We start from the raw sequence: 14,053 nt of genomic DNA, 5'->3' as shown, positions 1-14,053 counted from the left end.
TCCCTGTCTGCAATAGCAGAATGAATGTGAAGGTTCACTTGAAGCTCTTCTGCTTTAATTTCAAGGTAAACTTCTCTCTCGTGCCTCCTTCTGCCACAAGTAACCCCACATGCATATGCTTAAAACCCAGTCCTGGGTAGCAGCTGCCCATGCCCTTCAGCCATCTTAAGATGGTCTTCTCCCTCTGAGTCATTAAACCAAAAGTTTATCATCAGAGAGACTGAAAAGGAACTATCTCCATAAGATCTCTTTAATGCAGATTTCTGTTACACCTACAAAAATATATCTGCAGATACTTGCTAATCCTGAATGAAAATTTGATCATGATAGATTGGGAAAAAAACCCCAGTGTGAGGCCCCAGGAATCAGGCTGTATCATCTTTCTGTCACCATAAACCAGAGATGGCAGCTTCATACTCTAATCACGACCAGAAATCAAAGAAAACTAGTTTTGATATGTAAAGTATGAGTTGGAATGACTGTAATCTGCTGCAGGTTTGTCAGGCTGGCTCGAACCAGGTCTCTGAGTACACCCTGTCTGCTGAACTGCATGAGGATACACCCTGTGAACTTAGAGAGTCTCACCACCCTTGTGGATGGAAGACCACTGCCTTCCTTTCAAAGGAATTGCAGCCAGGGGTAGATGTACATGGACAAGTGTGAGAATCTTAGTGACCAGGAACATAAACCTCTACTGCCTCCTTGCTTCGCGGACAGTCAGGATGAGAGATCTGTCTTTGTCCAAACAGATGAATGGCTTTAAAGGGGTGAGGGGAACTTATGTAACTCAGTATGTGTAGCTGCCTATCCTGTTTGTCACATGTGGGTCTTTGTAAGATCAGGTTCAGATTAGGTAGGAACACATGCATTCACACCAGCAAACTTACATTATGTTTCACTGCTCTGTTCATGGTTGTGACCAGCCATTCCTTTAGGGACAGCAGTGACACTTGTGTTCTCAGGAGCACTTATTAGAAATATCAGACAAACATAATTTGTTTTAGTCCTCTTAGTTGAAGAATAGTCCCTTGAAAAATGATTAAATTTCAAGGGCCTGACTTTTGACAAAGAAAAGGCCTAGGAGAGGTAAAATCCTGTCCTACCCGTTCAGAGCAAACTCCCTCTCACTCCCTATCGATCATTTAGGTGCTTTGAAAGAGTTGGCCCATCATCTTTACTCAGAAATGTCAGTTTCCTGAAGTTCAAACAGGGCCTCCTGCATTCCAGATTGTGCCTGCTGCCTCTTGGCCTGTCTCTGGGCACCACTGAAAAGGGCCTGGCTCTGTCCTTTTTGCGTCCCTCCTTCAGATATTTGTACAGATTGATGGATACCCCCCTAGAACTTTCCCTTCCCCAGCCTAAAAAATCCCAGCTCTCTCAGTCTCTCTTCATACAAAGGATCCTCCTGTTCCTTTATCATCTTCATGTCCCTTTGCTGGACTCTCTGCAGTATGTCCATGTCTGTTTTGTACTGGGGGTCCAAAACTGGACACGGAACTCCAAGTGTGGCCTCACCGGAGCTGAGTAGAGGAGAAAGATCATCTCCCTTGACCTGCTGGTAACACTTTGTCTAAAGCAACCTTCTTTGCAGCAAGGGCACTTTGCTGGCTCACGGTCAACTTGGTGTCCAACAGAACCTCAAGGGCCTTTTCTGCCAAGCGGTTTCCCAGCTGAGTGACTCCCAGCATATATTGATACATGGCATGGCTCCTTGCCAGGTGCAGGAGGTTGCACTTCCCCTTGTTGGACTTTTCGGAGACTTGTCAGACTATTTCTCCAGCCTACCATTCCTCTGGATGGCTGTATGCTCTGAAGTTGATCTGAGCCCATTCAGTATGTACTGTATATATCCAGTAGAATGGATTGAAGAAAAAATGTTTTACTTTCTATACCACTATATTTATCTTAGGTATATATTAAAGTGACATTAATGTGACAGCAGCCATGCTGCCAAATACTATTATTTCCTTGAGTAGCTCAGATCTATATCTCAGTTCCATCACATAAAAAAGGGGAACAGTAACACTAAATTTTATTTGTCTTAGCGTGACCAATTAGCTCCCAATCTCCAATGATAATCACAAATACTACTATGGTAAATTAGCTTTATGTTCTTAGTATTTGCAACTCTCTGTAAGCAAGAGATGTAGAAAATGCTTACGAGTTACTGTGCATGGCACAGACAGAGTATCAATTAATTACATACCGAATTTGCTGTGTTGATGAACTATTGCAGGATGTGGGAAGATTATAGTTTGCCCTGGAATTAGCAACGCATGATTAAGCCTAAGTGGGCTATGGTACTACCTCTTAACATTAATATTAACAAGAACCTTCCCTCAATTAGGATTTTATCCTTAGTTAGTTAACTTTAGATGAAAAATCATTCCTGAATTTCCATTTTCTTCCTTCCCTTCATAAACAAAGCCAAGAGCAAAAAAATCTGGTATTTCATAGAATCGTAGGATGGTTTGGTTTTGAAGAGAGCTTCCAAGCTAATTCCAACCTCCTTGCCATGGGCAGAGACACCTTCCACTGGACCAGGTTGCTCGAAACTCCATCCAATCTGGCCCTGAACACTTCCAGAGATGGGGCATCCACAGCCTCTCTGGGAAACCTGTTCCAGTGCCTCCTCAACCTCATAGTAAAGAATTTCTTCCTGTTGTTTAACCTAAATCTCTCCTCTTTTAGTTTAAAAAACTGTTCCCCTCATCCTGTCACTCTCTGCCTGTGTAGAAGGTCGCTCTCCCCCTTAATTTTAAGCCTTTTTTAAGTACTGAAAGGCAATGAAGTCTCCCTGGAACCTTCTCTTCTCCAGGATGAACAACCCAAGCTCTCTCAGCCTGTCTTCATAGGAGAGGTGCTCCAGCCCTCTGATTATCTTTGCAGCCCCCCTCCCAGCCCATTCGAAGAGGATTTGAGGATACTGATTTTGTTATTTTCTTGGTCAGACATTTTCAAGTGTAGTTCAACTTTGGGAAGTGAACCCTAAAAATGGCATGTACACAGAAATTCATACTTATAATCTACTCTTCTGTAGTACCATCTCTGACTCAAGTTTTTTATTTGAAAATTAAAAATATCTAGTTCCACATTAAACGTTATTTTATAAATTTAACCTGAGAACTAAGAGGTAAGCAATCTTGCTTTTTGTTCTTCAGATTTAGTCATCCTATAAAATAAAGCCTTGTGAAGTATGGCAGATATCAAAATAAGTATTCAATTGTGGTTTTCAAAATTATATAGTAATGGATCTGTTCCCTGACTGGATTACTGACATTTTTAAAGCACGGAAATAAAAAATACCTCAAATAAGCAAACTCTTCTTGATGAAAAAAAGTAATTTTCAGGAAGAACAATGGAGTAAGGAATGAGATGTTCACAAATCCTTCTCTGAAGAATTCAAGCACTATCTCTAGACACCATATTCAACAGTTCAATGTCACTGAATGTCAATACAGCCAGGTTCCCTGTTGATTTTGCATATGAGGATCTTCATAACAAATGAAGCACTAATCATCCTTTTCATGCAAATCCAATTGTATGCTGATCACTTAGTGTGGTTCCTGGTTTTGCCTTTATAATTATGTTTTCCAGAGCATTGAGAAAACTTGGTGCTATAAAGTATATCTTTACCAAGTTAAGTTACCATTTCCTTGGCAAGGTAAGTAAAACAGTTTATTCCAGGCTACTTGTATTTTCACATAAAGAAGAGGGATGACTGGTAGTTTGGTTTTGTAGTGAAAATTTTGCTCTGATGTGACCTTACCAGTAGGTTTCATCAATTTTTTTGAAAAAAGGACATGACAATTCTATATATTAGGTTTGCCTACACTAACAGCAGCTGTAGACTTTCTGCATATTTATTTAAAATTATACTTTCCCATGGCCTTTTTTTAAAAAGGAAAAATCTGCTTTTACTTTTTACATTTGTCGTTGGTTTAATCAGAGCAGTCAGCAGCCTCCAATATATATACACAAACATGAATTTAATTCTTTCTTTCTTCCCACACTTACCTTCAAAGTTAACTTTGCAATTCTGAGTCCTAATTTATTTGATTTAGCAAATGCATTTAATTTCTTCTTCTTTTTTTCAGTTCAACTTATTCATTATCATTCTGCAGCATTCATATTTTCCTCAGAGTAAAAGCCTCACTCATACATTTTTCTCTTTGAAGCATGGAGGTCTGAATACTAACATGAACTCAATATGAACAGGTACTGGAACTGTCAACTGTAATTTGACAGTTTATGAAGTAAAATAGGCAGTTGTTATGAGAAAAAGCTTTTAATATGACACCACTCAGTTAAAAGCATCATCAAGATATAAAGGTATCCCTAAAAGACTGCCACCAGACTGACATTCACCTTTCACAGGTACTGAAAGCATTATTACAGAAGCTGAAAGTGAATTCATGCACCTGAGTGTGCATACATGAATATTCACAAAGTGACAGGCACACAGATATGAATAGAGACCAAAGCTCAGAGTCCTTTACATGCTTACCTAAAGGACAACATTTTTTATTTTAATCTTCTGTTAGGAAATTGCTGTCCCTAACAAGCACTGTGGGTACAGCCAGGAGTCATTGTCCCCCCTCAACAGTCAACAGATTTTCTAGCTTTCTTTGTTTCATTCCATGTCCCCGTGGCCACTCCTCTGTCTGTAATGAGAAATCAGAGCTATATTCTTCTTTTACCTTCCTCAGTCTATGCAGGATTTTTTCACTTCTGCATTCTTTGGAGTCACTGAGTTCGTAGGGAAAAACATAAATAGTGTATCTGCCTTTAACTCCTCCAATTCTCGTTATCTTCTACTTTTATCTTTAAGACTTTTTAAGGTTAAGCCAAAACCATACTTCACACTACATCTGGCAGACCAGTTATTGAGGACTGTTGTTGTCTCCTATTTATGCCTTAAGCAGAAAACATAAAGAAAAAGACCTGGCAAAGTCTGATGTGTGCAATGTATGGGATCCATTTTCATGTCACAATGTTTTAGGGTTTCCTGTCACATTTGCTACATGTCTTTGGGAAACATCTCTCTCTCACATATGTACTGTCAGTCTCCAAGCTGGGGAAACAACTTTCACAAGATTCAGCTTTCATTGCTCATTTTAGCCATGGGTTGGCTAAGGATGCCAATGAGGAATACCTCAGCCACAAATGGAAATTTCAGAATGTCTTTTAATCCTCATTAACTTGGATCTCTGCTGTGCCAGGATTTCAATATATGTTAATGAAAACAATTTGCACCCCTATTCTAGCAAATCTGGGAAATGTTGGACCTAACAAATGATCAATTCTCTCCTTTCTTTTCCACCTATTCTTTTTGAGTTGTAGTTTGAAAGAGTAACTGGTGTCTTTACTTTCTAAGTACTGGGTACTTTTGATAATGTTTGGAAGCCCCCCAACATTGTTCTGCTAGACAACAGACATTGTCAAACAATGTCTATTGTCTTGTGTATTGTCTGACAAACAGAAGAAGAAACAGTTTCTGGAAAGGAAAATTGGCAAAGAGGACACCACATATCAGTAGAAGAACTGGAATAATTAAAACCACATCTCCAGATGGAATGATTCACATGTTTTCTCAAATGAAAAATAAATCATACACACAGCTCTGGAACAAACTTAAGAGATGCTAAACAGATTCCTTCAAGCTGTCCTTTCATAAAGAAAATACTTCAGATGATTTTTATTGCTTTGATGAGAAAGAATGAATGCTAGGAGTTAGCAGTGCTGTGCTGTCTGTAGCAGGAGCTCACCCTCACTCTCTTGGGCTTGTCTACAGAAGTTGTTTCCCTTTTTGGGATTTTCAAGCCAAGGCTGTATGAACTCAAGTCCTTCAGTAACTGTTCAACCAGTGATGTAGAGCAGACCTTCACTTGCTTATGCATAAACATCCTATGAAAGTCATGCCTCCTCCAAGACTAATAAACTTTATATACATTATACACTCCACTTGTTCAAGGCAAGATTAAGGCAAAATGGACTGTGAACCATGGAGGCCTTTCTTTTCTTCTGTCTCAGACTGTGACGTTTTACCAGTTTTAGTTAGGGTGTTACTAAATTCACATGCCCCATGTTTACAAAATGAAATAAGGAAATCAGAGGCAATATTTTTATTGGTTTGTTTGTTTTGTTTTTTTTTTTTTACATCTGAAGTTGTAACTGCAGATCACATTATCATTGGGTAGAAACCCCACACTTTCTTCTACAGTGGAAACATCACTACTCCCTGCAGGTATGTGATCATGTGTACTGTGTAAATAGGGTTTAAGGTGTGTTTTAGAGGGAGCACTCACCACCATCTGTGATGATCTCACAGAAATTTTTTCTTATTTTCTTGTTGGCATGAAATAATATAGTTGTGATCTAAACCTTTTAGGGAATCACTTAACACTTTCTCTTTTCCTTTTATCTCTCTTTTATTTCTGTCTGTCTTCTATTCTTCCATTTCTAGTCTGATCATTTTTCCTTTTCCTTACTTTCATCTTCTCCCATATGAAACAGCATGGTTATTAGAGATGTGGAATGCAAGAAGATAGAAAGATGGAATGGAGAAAGTCTGGTTGTTCTAGTCAGACAGTACTCAGAACCTACACTTATCCTCTTACAGTTAAAAATTGCATTTCTGCTGGTTTGCAACTAATGCTCCAATTTGGAGCCCAATTTCTCGGCTAAAGGATTGGAGATCAATTGCCCAGTCTTCCAGTCTTCCTGAATGATATCAAGATTCCTGTCCATAGTGACTTACCTTAAGGTTTTCAGGAGTCTGCTTTTAAGAGAGGTTTCTTTGTGGATCTGTTTGGGCTATGGGCATTATCACAGGAAGTCATGAGGGCAAGCTTACTAAAACATGTTAGCCCTTCAGATAACATGGTAATACAGTTTTAAAAACGCTCAACAAGGTGGACATTTCTTTATAGATTTTAGAAAAAGATAACATCAAAATCTTTACTTAGGTTTAACTTCAACTTCATAAAACAACCTAGATGAAATGCACTGAAATTAACTAGATTAAAAAATAATTTAGATTGTCTCAATTTTGCCTTCTTAAGTGTAGGTCTGAGCTTAGCAGAAAATTTTCCTTTACAATCAAAATTATTGCATTTCCAGTTTCACAGTCAAAACGTCTTCTGAAAATATCCAGGTTGTACTATCCCTGCAGAGAACAAGACAGTTTTTAAGTATAGCAGTTCCTGAATTAAGTCATTACACCATGGGACCCAATTTTAAACCACATTTTTACTAAGTGAACAAAAGTCAAATGGAGGAGTCTCTGACAACTTTGTGATGTTTTGATGGTAGAAAATGTCCCTTATTTACTTGTTAAAAGTTATTTCTTACTACTTTTTTCCCATAATTCTGGGTTGGGGTTTTTTCAAACACTTCTCTAATTAGTTGGTAGAAATACAAAAATGTAATAAAATGATTGGCAAACAACACTTTGCGTAAGTTCCTAATTTCTAGAGGCAAGTGCCTTGACTTACTGAGCTGATATAATGAATAATTAGGCTAAAGTCAGAGGCCCAGAGTCTGACCTTCTGTATGTCACTATTAGGGAAGTAACTTTAGTTAAATAAGCACAATCAGAAAGGCATTATGAAGAAAACCCCCACATAACTGACAGGAAGAAAACTTATATGAGGATATTTGCCTGGCTACTCACCGTAAGTCAGTAGCTTGAAGCAGTTCACCAGCCAGTAAAGATCAAATTATTTGGAAGATGCTCTCCCACCTATAGAAATGATCCACTTCAGCACAAAAGGGGATGGTACAACCCTCCAATCAGTGATGTCTGACTGTGGAGGATCTCCAGGGATGGCTGAGACCCAGACTCAACATGTTTAACACTGTTCCTCCCAGTTACTAACAATTACCATTAGTATGATATTCAAGAAGCTGGACCTGAATAAGCCCTAGCAAATAGGTGTTAGCATCAATATTTAAAGTCTAACACCAATATTAAGACTTTAACAGCTGTGAAGCTCATTCATCCTTGTGAAATACTTTGGGCTGGTACTCCTTGATTACTTCTTTTCTCACCTACCTTGAAAACAAGCTCTTCATAATAATGTTTTGAGAGAGAGCCACAAAGGGATTCTTTTTCAGTAGAAATTCTTTAAAGAATTGAGAGCTGTCCAAGAGTCTTGTGCCAGTTTGGAAAAGATAAGTTCAAATTCAAACAGGATGTGGGATGTAAGAGCTGTAGCACTGTGTCCGCCCAAGTTGAAGGCTAAACACCCCCATTAGTACAACCTGAGAACATATCTAGAAGATCAGGTTTTGTACATGAGGTTTACAGGGGAATCAGAGAATCCCTCCAGGGATTAAACCCTTTACAAATCTGTGTTTCCAGGATTTGGATAGTCTTGTCAAAGAATGTTGGCAGTCCGACTGCCTCATGGGCAGCAACATGGCATCAAAAGTATTTAGGAATCTTCAGTATTAGACTGCATCTGTGCAAATGATTCAGCCAGAAGGATGGGAAACTTCTTTCATTGCCATTTTCAGATCCAAATAAACCATTATATTTATATTATTTTCCACATAATTTTTGAATTCCTTTGTTTCTTTTTTTTTTGAGTGATACTTAGAATTGATCTGATAAGGTTTCATGTCAATTAAATACAAGTGCAATGTAACTTTGATGTTATACATGTAGATTTTCCCAGCATCTGTGTGAATAAAGCAGAAAGGGTTTGGTTCCCAACAGCACCAACATTTCCATTGCTCCATATGTAAACTGCCACATAATACTTCTTTTTACATTGTCCAGTGGAGCAACATATCATAATAATAGTTTCATGTTCTTCTTCAGCCTCAAAGTGTAACAGGACCTGTACGTCTTCCTGTTCATTGTAAAGAAATATTTATTATAGCTCTTTGTGGTGTTTCACCCTGTAAAACCATCTCCATTAATAGGATCCAAAGTCATCATGGGCTCTGTTCCAGCTACTGTGTAAAATCAAATTACTAGGAAGCCACAGTAACTCACTGCATTGCCTGTATTTGTGTTTTCTGCACTCAGTAATATGTGGAAAAACCCTCACTTTCTTCAAGGCATTTGGAAAAAACATTTATTTTCAAGGAGGTTCTCATTGCTTTAATTTACCTATGCATGTTCAGCACAGTGTTATATCTGCAGGCAATCTACTCAGCAGTGTGTTTTGGGAGGACAAGAGGCAAGACACAAAGTTCGAACAAGAGAGGTTCCATCTGGATATAAGGAAAAAGCTTTTCATTATGAAGGCAGGTCAATAGTGGAATAGATTTCTCAGAGCATTTGTGAAATTTCTTTCCTCAGAAGCTTTCAAGGTCAGATAAGAGAAAGCCCAGAGCAACTTTGTCAGACCTCATAGAAGACCCTGTTTTGGGCAGGAACATGGACAAAATAACCTCCTGATGTCCCCTCCACTTGAATTATTTCATGATCTTAAGATCCTAATTCTCTAATCACAGTGACTTGTGTCAAACAAAACAGAGTAATGTGTCCTTTCCATGTTCTGTATCATCTCCAAAAGATGCAGAAAAAGATGGTGAGAGAGCTCTGTCCATAGGCTTCCCTGACTAATTCTTTTTGAGCTCATATGGCAACAAAAAAATTAAAGCTCAACTTGAAAATTTTGTCTTCTTTAAAACTAAGTCATCGATTCTATTGTAGTTTTATGAAATGGGGAGCTATTCCACACTAAACAGCTGACTAGTTAAGCTTCTTTTCTTCTGACTTTTCAGTGCCAAAACAATGCATGAAACATCTCTCACAGAAAGGTTAAATAATGGTCAGTGGATTTGTTTCATGCATTCGCTTTCCTTCTAATCAATTTTTAAAAACTCTCCAGTCCTTTATGGATTTTGTTTTATTTATTGGCATGTAGAACTAGTCAAACAGGACTCGCACCATTGCTAACCTTATTTTTCTTGCATCACAGGGCTTTCCCAGTTTCAAAGGTGAAATGTGCTTGTAGGTGGCAAATAGAAAAGAGTTATTTGCGTGCATAGTGATGCTGGTAAGTGAAGAAAATGCTCCATAATTGCAAACAAGAAATTCCCACTTGTGTGTATGTGGGTGTGTGTTTGATGTGATCAAAATTAATAGAAATAGACTAACCACATGTAACAATTTTTTGGAAAGACAGATGTCCTCAGCTTTTATTACTGAGCACAACATCATAATATCCTTCTAGTCAGTTGTCCCAGCTGTGTACCCTTTCAGCTTTTTGTGCACCCCCAACCTACTTGTTGGTGGGGAAGTGTGAGAAGCAGAAAAGGCCTTGATACTGTACAAGCACCAGTCAACAATGGCTAAAACATGCCTGCGTTGTCAACACTGTTTTAATCACAAATTTAAAACACATCACCATACAAGTTATTATGAAGAAAACAAACTCTATCCCAATCAAAACCAGCACATTCAATTAATTTTCTCTGTATTATTGTGCAGGAAGACTAGATGGCTAAATGACAGCAGAAGATACCAGTGTGGGAGAAACCCCAAAATTAGTCAGTACAGTAATGATATAAAACAAGAGCCCAGCTCACAAACTTCCAAACTCAGCACAGATGTCTCATTAAGTAATGTGAAGACCCAGGGGAATGATTTAAAGCAACCTGCACTAAGTACCTAGTTATCTCACATACTTCTGTATCTTATTTGCATACTCTTCATGCATGCCTACAAAAAAGAAAATACTTTGGGAATTGCCTGAACTTTTTTTAAGTCCAGTGGTACTCTATAGTTCTCAAAACACTTTTGAAGCTGCTATGCAATTACCATTAAAAATAAAGATTCTAAAAATAAAGTAGCATTTGTGTCTGACCATGAAGGTAAGTTTAAGAGTAAAACTCTGCAGTTTCTGAGTTAAAAAAAAAAATGTTTTGCATAAACAGAGGAGAACTTAGGTATAGGTGTCTTGGAAAATGATCGTATGTACACAGACTTTTAAATGGATTTCAGTGATCAGGAGTCTGTAAAGATGACAAAGAAAAACTGTTGTAAATTGGTAATATAATTTCTGACCATCAGCAATGTCACTCTGTATGACAAGTCCATTACAAGGAGGGACATGGTAGCTTTTTTCCCGTTACTGTGGGAAATAGATGATTACCCCTCTGTTCTCACGGCCACCACCATTTTAGTACATTATTATACATATCAATACTACAACAGATGTAGTTATGATTCTCTTAATTTCAGTTTTTTTAATTAGATTCTTTTACTTTTTATTATCAGCCTACACTGAATGTACTAGTTTGCAAACCGTTTGCACAAGGCTCAGGGCATAAGTGGAGGCATCTCACAGACAAGTACAACTCTAGGCTTCTTTGAATTGTAAGTTACTCCAGAAGAAGCTTGTGTCTGAAGATGAAATTGATAGAGATAAGAGGTAGACAAAAAATTTGGAGAATACCCAGGGGAAAGTATAGTTGTGAGAAATATCTCACAAGTTTGAGGGTTTTTTTCTGTATTTTAGCCCCATAAAAGGATCTTTCTATGAAATCTCATTTTCTAACAGGCTACAAGCATCAGTTTTAGTATTAGGTTGCATGTCATACTAAGAAGGGAATTTAGTTGTTGCAGAGCTGCAAAATCCTCAAATGCAACATGCAAGTCTATCACATAACAAAACTAGGAAAAATTTTGGTCATATCATTTCCAGTCAGGGAGTGGTCCCAGTGCTTTTACAACAAAAGAGCTCTAAAAGACAAATTGGTACATTATCCCGTATTCAAAGAATTATATGAAAGTATGTAAGGAAGGAGCTGCTGAAGTGGTGAACAAAGAGAAGGACAGAAATAGAAAAATTACTCCTTCCTTCCCTCCTTCCTTCCTTCCTTCTAGAGAAAATCCAGACACACAGAAGTTTTAAATGTAAAGATACATATATATCTAGAGGAAGCATTTCTTAGCATAGAAGGGGTGTCAGAACATTTATGACCAACAACACAGAGATAACTGTTGTAAATTAAAGAATCTATTTAATTAGGTATTAGCAAAATCCTCTGTCCAGTCAATAGGAAAGCTAGTGGCTCATAAGCAGACATAATTAAATATAGAGATTTTATTACTTTAGCATTCAATTGTATGCCTGAGTCTTTGGACTTAATCTTTGGAAAACATTGGTGAGGTAACTTTTAGAATAGATCTTCCTAAGAAATTACAGAGTTCCTAACACTTAACCCTTTTTCTTTTAATAGTGAAGAATTGTGCTATAGTTCGAAAATGCCTTCACTTTTTAGCATATATTTGAGTTTAAATAGGTCATCTATTTTGTATTATGAGGTGGTAGTTCTGACACTAGGTCATTTAGTCTGTACTGATTGTTCCATCAAAAAGAGAAACACCATGGCAGCTGCATTTGTAGTTATCCAAGGGAATGCTCCCTCAGACTCTCCTAGCACCCAGCTCACCAGCTATTGGATATCAGAAAGTCCTCTTACAAACAACTCAAAAATCACTTGCACTGATTCTTGCTTTACCTGAGCAGCGTTCAAGGCTATAGATCAAATAAACTTGAAGGAAGAATGTTGAACAAAGCCTTAAATGGCAACTCCTCTTTGAAGTGATGAAGAGGTGGAAATACATTGTTACAGTATGCAAAAAGTATTTCAAAATATTTTATCTTTGCCCTTCACAGAGAATAGAATGAAAGCATCCAGGTTTGTTGTGAAAAGGTAGTGGCTAGCAATCTTAGCACAGCCAAAAAAACCTGGACTGACTACATGTCTTCTTTCAGCATGGGTTCCACCAGACCATGAGTCTGTTGAAACTAATATGCTTTAAGACCAGAAGACAGCCACTCCTTCCATCAGCCACTCCCTGGTGAGATTAATATTTGTTAAAGGTCAGTTGCTCTAAAATTAAGATGGAAACCCAGATATGTGTGTGCAGGCTGTCCAAAGCCAGTGCCAGCTGTTGACCCAATGTCATGAAGGTGACCTTTCGCACATTGACATTTATGATCCATTCCTGATTATTTCATATGTGGAATATCATATAGTCTTACCAGTGGGAGGCCCATCCCAAACATTGAGACATAGGAGGAAAAAGCATGTGGTTGTTCTCGAGCATCTCAGCTGTATCCCCAGAGTATCAAATTAGAGGGAGCCAGTCTCTATTCCTTCAACAGTCCAGGGCACTTTCCCCAAGAGACGAAGTAAACTAACAGTACCATGACCTTAATAAAAGAACTAACTCTTATCTGAATCCATTAGATTCTGTTTCGTGTCTGTCATAAAAGATAATATGTGGAAGCAGTACATCTGTGTGCAGAAGGAGCATAGGTGGAGTTGCATCTGCCTTGTACCTCCTTAAAACCTATTCTTGTCACTTTGTTATCTTTCAATTCAAGCGTAAGAAAACTAATTGTTTGCCCAGCTATGTCCCTAGAAATTCTAGGATGTGACCACATTCTTTTCAGCTTTCCCTCCATGTCCCAGACAGAAGCAGGTCATCAATGTACAGCATGGTTTTGCCAAGTGGCTGTCACTCCAGCTTGACTATACCAATAATATAGTCTATTAGAATATGTTGCATATATTGCTCCCCTAAAAGCTTTAATGTATTTATATTTTGCATTAAAATTCCTAGATTAATTTAGAACTTCTCAGAGTTCTTAAAAAAATCATTCATTCTGATACTATAGGCTGGTTGAGCTTATGGAACACTGTAGTATTTTCTTTCCCAGTCCTGCTTCTTTCCGACATACAGTCTCAGTTAATTAATAGCAACAAAAAGAGAACTTTAGTCAACAAATGTATTTGATTCATGAGTAGGAAGGTGTTCTAAGGACAGGGTTTTCATGTTTGCAGAGGGATGATTGTAAAGCATGCTTCTGTTGGAGCAGCAGAGAGGAAAAAATAGCAGCAGATCTTACATTGCAATTATCGACCAAGCATAAAACAGTACCAAGACTAGAGGGTTATCATATGGCCCATCTCACAGATGCTTGCTTGCACTTTCACTAGTTTCTTGTCTTAGATTGTAGGCTAAGGCAGGACAGAACTCTTGCCAAAGAGTTCTCTGTGCACAGTTGAGAGAGCTTGA

This window comes from Manacus vitellinus, unplaced genomic scaffold, assembly GCF_001715985.3.
Source record: "Manacus vitellinus isolate BGI_N305 unplaced genomic scaffold, ASM171598v3 scaffold_28_pilon, whole genome shotgun sequence".
NCBI lineage: Eukaryota > Metazoa > Chordata > Aves > Passeriformes > Pipridae > Manacus > Manacus vitellinus.
The sequence above is the reverse complement of the archived record's forward strand: the minus strand, read 5'-3'. Positions refer to the sequence as shown.